At 37.7% G+C, this 9136-nt stretch overlaps 1 pseudogene; it reads left to right on the forward strand.

The window, feature by feature from the left end:
* Positions 1-1394: 1394 nt before the first annotated feature.
* LOC147535060 (endoglucanase 8-like) lies at positions 1395-8571 on the forward strand (annotated as a pseudogene).
* The last annotated feature ends 565 nt before the right edge of the window (positions 8572-9136 follow it).

Raw genomic sequence — 9136 nt, forward strand, 5'->3', positions numbered from 1 at the left:
GGACTCCGTTTAGAAAAAAAAATTGAATTTTGTCTTTTAAAGATAGATTTTTAAAGAAATTTTTTAAGGACAACGATTAGAAATAAATTCCTTATAAGTTTCTAATTTTGTAAGTAAAAACTGTTGGAAATTTGATTTGTCCAAAGTGAAAATAATCTAGGATTAGAAAGAATCTATACAAACAAATGAATTGCATTTTTTAACTTACTTAAGAATATAAAGAATTTACAACAAAATATTTTGCATACCTACTGCATTAAAGAAATGTCAAATTTTAAGTGCATGATAAATCATAATCTACCCTTCTACACATATTTTCAAATATGAAACCAAAAATTAGTTTGTTTCCATTAACTGCATAATTAATCTCATTACAAATTGAAGAGCAAGATGAATCATAATCTATCATAGATATTTTCAATTCTGATAACCCAAAAATTACTTTATTTCCTTTAACTGCACAAGTAATCCATTACAAATAGGTACCTCTCTCTTTCTCTTCTCCCTACTCCATTTCACTATCTTTCTAGCTCTCTCTAGTTTTTGTTAGAATATCAGGATAGAGAGACACAAAGGCCAGGGGAGATTGGGTTACTTAGAGCTAGAGAAGAGGAAATAATGGGGAGGTCTTATTGTAGAGTCTTATTTCTAGTTGGGGTTATATTATATATGACAGTGATGAAGAAGGATTCATTAGCTGTTCAAGTTCATGACTATAAAGATGCATTAACAAAGAGCATATTGTTCTTTGAAGGTCAAAGATCAGGAAAATTACCTCCTACTCAAAGAATGACTTGGAGGAAAGATTCTGCTCTCCATGATGGTTACAATGTGGGAGTAAGTTGTTCACAGTACTCTATTTACTTGTTCTTTTACTCTCTTAGAGTCTTGCTCCCACTGTATGTGTATATATATATATATTAACCGTACAATATGCATTTTTTTTTCAAAACAATAAAAAAAAGTCGTTACAAATCTAGCTTTTATTGCGTATGATTTAACTTATTTACAAGAAAAGACAGATGAATCTGTGTGGGTGGTTTTTAATCAGTAACATTTTAAAAAAATAATTGATTTTGAATGAGTCTCTCAGTATAATTGTAAAGGAAAAAAAGTTCTTTCATCGATTATTTAAAAATTCCCCCTCTTGAACGAAAGAAAATATTTACTACATCCTCTTTCATTAATTTCCATTAATTGTTTTCTGACATTTTTCTGTTTGAATTGTAACTTATATTTTGTTATATCAGTAACGGTTCATTAATATTACACCATCTGGAACAAGCTCTTGCAAAGTTTGTTCCGATAGTTTGAAAAAAGTTCTAGCTATTTCGACAATTTTCAGATGATTAGTTGCAATTGTCTAATTGATTTTGATATTTTGTTAGTTGGATTTAAGCGGGGGATATTACGATGCCGGAGACAACTTGAAGTTCAATCTTCCCATGGCCTTTTCAACAACGGTATTGGCATGGAGTGTGATAGAGTTCGGCGATCTCATGGACTCTGATCTAGGACATGCTAAAGAGGCGATAAAATGGGCAACTGACTACTTCTTGAAGTCCACTCAAATCCCTAATGTGGTTTATGTTCAAGTTGGAGAACCTTATAGTGACCATGCCTGTTGGCAACGTCCCGAGGACATGGACACTGATAGAACCGCGTATGCGGTGAATGCGACCCATCCGGGTTCTGAGGTTTCAGCTGAGTTGCTGCTGCCCTAGCAGCTTCCTCTATTGTGTTCAAGTCATCAGACCCTGCATATTCCAATCAACTACTTGATAGGGCTTCTCAGGTGAACCATCTGCTCATGTTCCCTTCATCCTCTTTAAATAAAATGCTTGTTTTGCCATGTTTTCAATAACTATGAGCAACCATATACATTTATTAGCAACACTTAAAGATTTAAGGCTTTAAGCGTGTAACTATATACCGGTTTTGCAACGGTTCATACATAATCCAAAAAGAACAATTATCAACTTAACTTTCTCAAACTGAAAACTGTTGCATAAGGTATCAAAAATATGAGGTTGGTCCCTTATAGCTCATCATGAGGCACAGTGTAATGAAAACACGTAACGTGTAGATTTTTGGCAACACTTCTGTTGACCCGTTGTAAGAAGTGAAAAAACAGTCTCTCACAATCCCCCAAGATATAGTTCACTAACAGAGTGATGGATTTCTTTTGTAGGTTTGTTTCTAAATAACTTTTGGAACGGTTGATTTCTCTCTTATAATATAACTTTATGTATTTCTTTTGTAGGTTTTCACCTTTGCAGATAAGTATCAAGGAAGCTATAACGATAGTCTTGGACCTATTGTCTGCCCTTTCTACTGCGATTGGGGTAGTTACGATGTACTGCTACTTCACCAACATTATAATAAAAACTCGCCATTATTATTAAAGTCATCATTTTGGTCTTAAATTTTAATTGATTTTCCGACTTAACTCTTGTAGGATGAATTAGCGTGGGCTGCTTCTTGGTTGTACAAGGCTACCAATAAGACTAGCTATTGGAAGTATACGGTTAAGATGAATTTAGTTTCGACTATGGATATAAATATGAAAGGGGAAAATTGTGAATTTGGGTGGGACGACAAGCATGCTGGTGTTTATGTGCTCTCTTCGATTGTAAGTCTTTTTTAAGTTAAATGCACACTACTTAGATTGGATTAAATTTAATTTCTATCCAAGTGACTCCTATCAAATACAACCTTAAACAAATCATCCAATTCAAATGCTGAGGGTATTTTTTGGTTCTAGATGTGAAGTATTGCATTCAAGATGCCCTACAAAGTAGGGTATCGTTTGTATTTATAGAAACTAAAGGAGTAGTTCAATTACAATAATGACCTTATGAATATAAACAAAGACAAACATATATACTAGTCTTGACACCCCCCTTCAAGCCGAACGGTCTAAACCAGAGAGAGCTTGACCTTCAAATCATGAAACCGAGAAGTGGAGAGCCCCTTAGTAAATATATCCGCAATTTGATCATCTCCAGGTAGGAATCGAACTTGTAATGTACCAGATAGAACTTGTTCTCTCACGAAATGGAAATCAATAGCAGCATGTCTTGTTTTTGAATGAAGAATAGGATTAATGGCAAGATAAGTAGCACTGATGTTATCACAGTGAACAATTGGAGAAGAAGGCAGAGAGATACCTAACTCAGTTAATAAATTCTTAAGCCAAATGACATCTGCACTGGTGTGAGCAACTGCCCTATACTCTGCTTCAGTTGAAGATCGAGCCACTGTCGGTTGAGTTTTGGAGCCCCAAATGATCAAATTTGGTCCAAGAAAGACACATGAACCAGATGTTGATCGACGGTCGTCAGGAGAACCGGCCCAATCAGCGTCAGAGAACCCAAGAATAGGAGAAGAAAGAGCACGTTTGAAACAGAGACCTTCACTGATTGAGCCCTTAAGGTATCGAAGAATGCGTTTGGCTGCAATCAAATGTGTTGTTGTAGGAGATTTCATGAACTTCGAAACTTGGTTAACTGCATAACAAATGTCCGGCCTAGTCATGGTTAGATATTGTAACGCACCAACAAGACTTCTGAATAATTGAGGATCAGATAGTGGTTCTCCATCATGTTTGGATAATTTCTTTCCTGTAATTACTGGAGTATTGACTTGTTTTGAAGAGATCATCCCAAATTTGTTAAGTAAACTCTTCGTATATTGTTGTTGTGTGAGAATCAGAGAGTCTGAATTTCTATGTGCCTCCATTCCAAGAAAGTAAGAAAGATCGCCCATATCGGTCATGTCGAAGGTTTCCTTAAGAGCCTGAATCAGGTTATGCAAAAGAGATAAACACGAACCAGTGACGATAATATCGTCCACATACAGTAATAAAATCGTTAATTCCTTACTTGATTTATGATAAAACATACTAGGATCTGAAATAGATTGAAGAAATCCCAATTGTAGAAGAAAATTACTAAATTTCTGATGCCAGGCTCGAGGGGCCTGTTTGAGGCCATACAGAGCCTTGTTTAACTTACAAACATGATTTGGGAAATTTGGATTGATGAATCCTTTGGGTTGAGTCATAAAACCCGATTCATGTAATTCACCATTTAAAAAGGCATTCTTGACGTCTAATTGACGAAGATGCCATTGATTTGAAACAGCAAGAGAGAGAACTGCTCGAATGGTGGCCGGACGAACTACTGGACTGAATGTTTCTGCATAGTCGATTCCTTGCTGTTGAGTGTATCCCCGAGCGACCAATCGTGCCTTATACCGCTCTATTGTACCATCTGATCGTCGTTTGATACGAAAAATCCACTTACAGTCGACCAAATTCATTTTCGGATCATGTGGAATAAGAGTCCATGTGTGATTCTTATGTAAAGCAGTTATTTCATCCTCCATTGCCTTAATCCAGTGAGGTTGTGTCGAAGCTTGAAGATAAGTTGAAGGTTCTTCGAGATTCGAAGTGCTGGTGTTAGTAGAAATGGTTGAAATTAAAATTTTAGGTTTTCGAGTGCCATCCTTACTTCGAGTGACCATAGGGTGAGTAGAGAGAGAAGAGGAGGAAGGGGGAATCGTTGATTGAGTGGGAATTTCTTGATGAAGAGGCAAAGCTGAGGAAGAAGGTGGAGCAGAGATTTGGGTCGTTGGAAGAGGGACAGTAGTACTGATACTGATATTTGGTAAAGTAAGAGAGAGAGAGGAGGGGTTAGTTGGAGACAAGGAGGACAGGTGTGGTGAATCAGTGGAATCAGGAGACGTTGGTGGAGAAAGGACAGGTGTATTATCACCCTCTACAGTAGGGTGAGGATTACGAATAGTGGGAGAGGGTACGTGTGGGTTTTCATCACCCACACGTAAAGAGAGAGACGGATGAGGAACAGATGTGAGGTGGCGTTGATTTGAATTGGAGAGAGGAACGGTCCGACTTGATGGAGTAATCTGGACCGTCCATTGTAATGGTAACAGAGGGTTTTTCATTGAAGACGAGTTCAATGGAGTTTTTGAAACAGAGGCAAAAGGGAAATTAATCTCATCAAAGAGAACATTACGAGAGATGAAAAGACGAGAAGAAGATATTTCGAGACAACGATAACCTTTATGGTTAGAGCTGTAACCTAGAAATACACAGGGTTTGGTCTTGAAGTCTAATTTGGATGAACGATATGGAGTAAGAAGAGGATAACAACAACAACCAAACGTTCTGAGAAAATTGTAGTTAGGTTGTTTTTGATAAAGCATTTGAAAAGGAGAATTGTCATTTAGAACAGAAGAGGGTAATAAATTAATTGTAAAAATAGCAGTGGAGAAGGCATCAGGCCAGTACTTTAGAGGGACTGAAGATTGGTGAAGAAGACAGAGGGATGTTTCGACAAGATGACGAATCTTCCTCTCTGCCACCCCATTTTGCTGGGGTGTATGGGGACAAGAACGACGATGGTGGATACCATTTTTAGTAAGAAATTCAGAGAAATCAGTGTTAACATATTCACCACCACCATCGGTTTGCAGAGTTTTAATGGGGTTTGAAAATTGTTTTTCAACCATTGTTTTGAAAATTTGAAAGTGATGAAAAACTTCTGATTTTTGTTTGAGAAAATACAACCAGGTGAACCTGGTATAATCATCAACAAGTAATAAAACATAACGAAAACCAGAATTCGAAGAAATTGGTGAAGGCCCCCAAAGATCAGAGTGAATTAGCTCATTAGGAGCTTTTGATTGATGATTAACATTAGAAAATGGAAACTGATGCAGTTTTCCAGACACACAACTTACACATTGAAACTTACTTAGTACAGATTTGTTTAATGGTAATAACTTCTTGGAAACTAATAAATTAAAATTGTGCAAGTTTGTGTGAGCAAGACGACGATGCCAAATGTCAGATGAAGTGCGAGAGCCAGGAGGAAGATGCTGAACAAGAAGACTGACTTGAACAGGGGAATCAGGAGCAGAGGAGATTCGAAACAGACCATCAACAATCGTTCCGACGAGAAGTCTCTTCCCTGTGGGAAGATCCTGAACATAAAACCCATTTCGAGAGAAAACAGCAACACAATTAAAATCTTGAAGAAGGCGAGAAAGAGATATGAGATTCTTCTTAAAAGAAGGGACAAGTAAGGTATTTTTAAGAGTGAAATTATGAAAGGGGAGAAGAATATTACCAATACCAGTTACTGATGCAGTGTTGCCATTGCCCACCATGACATTTTCAGGTACTGGAGCGTCGGAGCGAGAGATGAGAGAAGCATTATCAGAAGCAATATGAGTTGTAGCTCCTGAGTCCATGTACCAATTTGGGTCAGAAGAAACAGAGTCTATACCCAGAGCAGCAAAGGATTGATTGAGATCATTTGATCGATGAAGAAGATAACATTGACGAGCAGAGTGACCTACTCTTCCACAGTATTGACAAATAAGAGGTTGTCTTTCAGGTGGAGGACCAAGAACAGAGGATCGATTATAACCTCCTCTGTTTGAAGAACGACCACGACCACCACCACCTCTGTGAGAGAACCGACCCCTGGACCCTCGATTAGAATACTGAGTATTTGAACGAAAAGAAGAGGGTGGAGGGTTAGATGAATGGGTGAGAAGGGCTGATGGTGGTGAGGTGGAGTTGGCCACAAATTGAAGGCGAAACTCATGGGTAAGGAGAAGAGAGTGGAGCTCTGAATAAGTTGGAGGCAGAGCACGAGTAGTGATTGAAGTTACAAAACTTTCATAATCACTTCCAAGTCCAGCAAGAACAATGAGGACCAATTCATCATCAGCAATGGGATGCCCAATAGCTGCAAGTGAATCAGAGAGAGATTTCAGGCGAAGAAGGTAGTCAGAAACAGAGAGAGAACCCTTCTTTGATGTTTGAAGTTGAAGTTTGAGATTCATTAACCTAGCTGAGTTAACTGATGAAAAAGTTCTTTCAAGAGATTCCCAGACTGCTCGAGAAGAAGTGAGACCAGAACTTGGGTGAGAATAGGTTCTGTTAAGGTAGCATTCAGCCATGAAAGGAGCATCTGGTCCACCCTGTACCAGTAAACAAAATCAGGGTTATGGATTGGGGAAGAGGTGCCTTCAGTTAGAGAGGATAAGAGAGTTTCAGGTGGAGGTGGGAATGAGCCATTAACAAATTTAAAAAGATCCTGAGAATGCAAAATGGGAAGCAACTGACTTTTCCAAAGAAGATAGTTGGTTGAATCCAAACGAATGGAGATGAGGTTGGCTATGTTTGTGAGGGAGGGAAGAGTGGAAATGGTGGAAGGAGTTGAAGGAGAAGAGATGACAGTAGGGGAGTTGGTATTTTCAATGGAGGCGGCCATGTTTAAGACAAGAAAGAAGAGTTTGAGACTGAAAGAGATGAAAGAGAAGAAGGAATATGGCACTGAAAACCAAGAAAATTCTTAGGGATTGATGGCTCTTGATACCATGTGAAGTATTGCATTCAAGATGCCCTACAAAGTAGGGTATCGTTTGTATTTATAGAAACTAAAGGAGTAGTTCAATTACAATAATGACCTTATGAATATAAACAAAGACAAACATATATACTAGTCTTGACACTAGAGAGTATTTCATGAGTAGTTGGGATGATTCTAATTCTCTTTTTTTTCTTTTGCTAGAAACAATTAATGGATAAATCTTCACCACCCAATGCTCAATATAAGTTAAATGCTGATAAATTTGCTTGCAGTCTCCTACCCGATTCAACATTAAAAAGTGTCAAATACTCTCCAGGTCTGATATCCTTGTTCTTTTTTGTTTAATTGTCAGTGTGCCTCGAACCCTTGACCTCTAAAGTGGAAGACCAAACCTCTTACCACTCCAACCAAGAGTTTGTTGGCCTAATATCCTTATTTAACGTTCGTTTGACATTGATGTAGTTCGTCATTTACATATCAGTCAAATTTCGTCATCCCCATTAACCACGCTTTATAAGCTCTATAGTGATATAATATTCTACTAATAATGAGGAGAATGTGACTCTATTTTCTATGACATTGTCATTTAGGTGGGCTTATGTTCAAAGACGATGGAAGCAACATGCAAAATCCAACATCACTTTCGTTTTTGTTACTTATTTATGCTCGCTATTTGAACGAAGCCAAACAAAATATTCAATGTGACAATAAGCCCGTAACTCCAGACACACTGGTTGCACTCGCCAAGAGTCAGGTATTAATCTCAGCTCTTTGGTCCATTGGATTTTGGGTTATACGAAGCCGTTTTATGATTATAAAATTTTAAATATTTTATTAGGTGGACTACATTTTGGGAAGCAATCCAATTGGCTTGTCATATATGGTGGGATATGGAAGTAAATTCCCACAAAGGATTCACCATCGAGGCTCATCTCTACCATCAATAGATCAACACCCAGAACACATAGAATGTCATGGAGGCACACCCTATTTTGAAAGTCAAGACCCTAACCCTAATTTACTGATTGGAGCTGTTACTGGAGGACCTAGTATTGATGATAAATATGCAGATTCTAGATCATTATTTGTCCAATCCGAGCCTACGACTTATATAAATGCTCCTCTTGTTGGTCTCTTGGCTTATTTTTCTCATAATCATTGATTCTGAATAGAGATCGGTAGACCACGCAGAAGGCGGATATTACACTTACATTATGAGAGAAAATGAATGAGATTTACGGGTTAGTGCATTGGATCAACTAACTCGGACGTATTTAATGTCTCTGTCATGTAAGCTATATATATAATCCGTTAATTTCATAACATTCGATAAGATGTAGTTTTTCTTTGTATTCAACACATGCAGTTAGCTTTTCATGCTTGTACCAACAGAAACATGTCTTTTGGTTAGACTTCATTCCTTTTCTAATCTCTGGCATGGTCAATGGTGTGATTAAGAATTTGTGTCGTTGGGCGAAAAATACTTAAATACTCTTAAAAAGTGAGACAATGAGTATCAAACTCCAAATCCCATCAATCATACTCACTAGCTAGCACGGAAATACTAATAGGCCATAATCAGAAAATTTATGTCTACTCTTAACTTGGGATAACAATATATGTTTCCGAATAAGAAACAAAAAATGGAACGGAAGAGTGTCAAACTCACAACCTCTGTTTGACACTGCCCAATACCACTTCTTTTTTCGATAATTCACTACAAAATC

Source organism: Eschscholzia californica, unplaced genomic scaffold (genome assembly GCF_041429995.1).
Source record: "Eschscholzia californica isolate CP2 unplaced genomic scaffold, dmEscCali1.0.p SCAF_6, whole genome shotgun sequence".
Taxonomy (NCBI): domain Eukaryota; kingdom Viridiplantae; phylum Streptophyta; class Magnoliopsida; order Ranunculales; family Papaveraceae; genus Eschscholzia; species Eschscholzia californica.